The sequence below is a fragment of the Chenopodium quinoa genome, unplaced genomic scaffold, assembly GCF_001683475.1.
Source record: "Chenopodium quinoa cultivar QQ74 unplaced genomic scaffold, ASM168347v1, whole genome shotgun sequence".
NCBI classification, from domain to species: Eukaryota; Viridiplantae; Streptophyta; class Magnoliopsida; order Caryophyllales; family Amaranthaceae; genus Chenopodium; species Chenopodium quinoa.
The window spans coordinates 388,369-391,494 of record NW_018744620.1 but is presented as its reverse complement, the minus strand read 5'-3'; the positions used below and the strand labels follow the sequence as shown (position 1 = coordinate 391,494).

The following is a 3,126-nucleotide window of genomic DNA, read 5'->3' as shown; positions in this document are numbered from 1 at the left end:
TTTTCAATGCTTCAAGCCTTCAACCCCAACCAAAATAAAATTGTCTACCAAAGTAAAGTAACAATCCTACTTAACGAATTACAAGCCAATTGATGTCCTACTTGATGAATTACGAGCAAATTAAAGTCCTACTTATCGAATTACAAGCCAAATGAAGTTCTACTTAACGAATTACAAATATACTAAGGATTTTAAAACACAAATTTGTATTCTAGTTCTCAAACAATATTAAAGGATGCATCATGCAATAATAGGACTTTCATCAACGGTTCAAATTAATCTCCTCCTCACCGGAAGAAATCTGCAAAAAAATTATAACAAACTATTAAAACAAAATTTACTAAAGTAACAATACAAGAATAACATGCTGATAATTTCCAAACATGCATAGATCTAAATTAAATCAGTAATAAAAGTATAAATCATGCCAAAACAAAAATACTACTGAAGTAATTATACAATAATAACATACAAAAACATGTTTACACATGCATAAGATATTAAGATCTAAATTAAATCAGTTTATAAAACATCTAAAGCAACAACAAGATAACATAAATCTAAATTATATCAGCAACTAACAACACAACAACCACAGATAATTTAAGCATATCAACAAGAACAACAACAAATATATGAAAGCAAAATCGTAGAAAATGAAAATCGAAATCAGTAAATTACCTTTTCGATTGATATAGGTTGAACACTTGAATGGTGAAGGAGAAGTGCGACTCACATAGAACAATGGCTCAACGTCTCAACTCTCAAGTTGTTTGAATTCTCTAGATCTGGAGAGAGAAAGAAAAAATGAAACATGAGAGGAAAAGTAAGAGTGACGGCTGAGAGTTAAGAACGTGTAGGATTTTAGGGTTTAGATTTTGATTTTATAAAACCTTTATTTGGGCTTGGGCCATCAAAGCTATTTAACTTTTTTTTTTTTTGAAGGGATCAAAGCTATTTAACTTATACGGGTTTTTTATTTTTTTATTTTTTTTTCCGGGTTAGATGGGTCATTTTCGGGTTGAAAATTTCAACCTTAACCTAACCCATTTAATTATCAGGTTGGGTTCGTGTCGACCCATTTAAGTTTTCGGGTCAAAAATCTCAACCTAAACACGCTATTTTCAGGTCGGGTTCGGGTCGGGTTTTCGTGTCGTGTCAGCTTTTGCCAGCCCTAATTATATTACTATCTACATATTTATGCACCTAACTTTTCCCAATTTTTAGATAGCTTATTGATCTGAAAATTTATTCAAATTATACAGATGTATTGGGAGTGGTACTATTTGTAGAAGAAGAAGCACGACAAGTCAACTCCAAATATAACAACCAAAGCTATGTCCGTGAGATTGTCATCATAGATCAAATGTAAAAAAAAATAATACTTTACTAATTCATAACATAATTATGTTACTTGTGCAATTACTTAACTAACTGGTTGTTTATTTACTACAACCATAACCAGACCTTGACCACATCTGCATGGAATGACCTCTCAGGAGCTGCAAATGATGCTCTTAATTTCTAGGCTAAAAGATTTGACTTAGTTGGCTTCACAACACTTAAACACAATCCTCGCAGAGGTAGAACCACATAAACTAATTAATTTAGAAGAAATCCTACTTATTGTTCGTACGAATTAAAAGGCTAACATGTCATCTATTGTGCAGCATTTGCCTTATCAACTAGCATGTCTACAAGGATTATTCATAACCCAAAAGGAGATAGGGTGAATGTCTTACGTGAATGGTAATTAAAGTCATTACAACTACTAATTAATAGCAAATAATTACTCTAACTTCTTAAACTCTCATTCGTGATAACATAATTATTTGCTATACATGTATAGGGCTGTTGCACAAAAGCAGCTACTACAAGATAGACAAGCAAGAGTTTTACAGATTCGAGATCTTACACAAGAACACTATGAAAACAATTGAAGAACTGAAAGACAAGAAGGTATAAGAATTATAGATAATGTCTTTGTTTAGAATTAAAATAATACAGTATTAATATTATTTTCATAAATTCATGTAGGCTGCAAATGCACTGATGGAAGAACGTCACTGGATTCAAGCTATCATTCCAAATGCTACTTTGGATGATGTATTTGTTTACATAGGTTGTTCTGGTTGTGGAAAAAATACAGTGTTCCTGATGGAAGACAATTCACATGCATTGTCTGTGACAACAAGAACTGTGTCTCAGCTCCAAGGTTAGTTAAAACCCAACTTTTAAAACAATCAATGATATAATTTAACAATACCTTTATATTTGATCTATGTAAAAGCTTAACTTATTAAGCTATCAGGTGAAAAATGCAATTAACCCTATCATTAACTTTATCATTTTTTTGTTGTACAGGATTGCTTTTAAATTCGAGGCAGTTGATGTGACAAGTTCAATAACATTGACATCGTTCAACAATGACATAGAGAAATTGTTCGGCAAGAATGCAGCTGAAATCAAAGCTATGAAAGATCTTGTATGGCTCTTTTACATAATACTTCTAATAAATTTACACTTAACTTAAAAGCAATTGGAAACATTCTACTTATAATGAATATTGTTAATAAGATACATATCCTTTCAATGCTATATTTCAATTAGAATAGCTTACAATACACTGATAAAATATATGCTAATTACAAATGTATTTTCTAGGGTGATGTGGTTGCATTTCAAGCGATTGAAGAAAAACTCAGGAAAAAGACAATTTTCTTTAAACTCGGTCCATCTAATTCACTAGGTTCAAGCAGTGTTTTAGAATGGTCACTCAAAACTATTGAAACCGCTGAAGATGCATCCAAAAAGGATATAACAAAATTAACTGTTGCAAGAAGCGATGAAATTGAATTTTCAGATTTAAATATGAATGTAGATTTTACACCAACCAAGCCCAGCGGGAGTGCTGCAGTTGATATGGAAGAAAATGTTACAACTACAAACGAAGATACACCTGATTCAAAAGCGAAGGACAAAGGGAAAGAGAAAATTTCAGAAACAACTTCCCTTAAATTCCCATTGTCACCAAAGGGTAACAATTCTAACACATATTTATAATAAACAAATCCTCTAAATTATGCATAGTAAATTCTTGAAAATTGATACATCTATATCCCAATT

At 31.5% G+C, this 3,126-nt stretch overlaps 1 long non-coding RNA gene across 1 annotated transcript; it reads right to left on the bottom strand.

Moving 5' to 3' along the window:
- LOC110700184 lies at positions 1-1,432 on the bottom strand. The gene is made up of 2 exons (XR_002507164.1): positions 682-1,432; positions 1-301 (listed from the first exon to the last, which is right to left on the bottom strand). It is a non-coding gene; the product is annotated as an uncharacterized LOC110700184 (long non-coding RNA).
- Between the last annotated feature and the right edge of the window lie 1,694 nt (positions 1,433-3,126).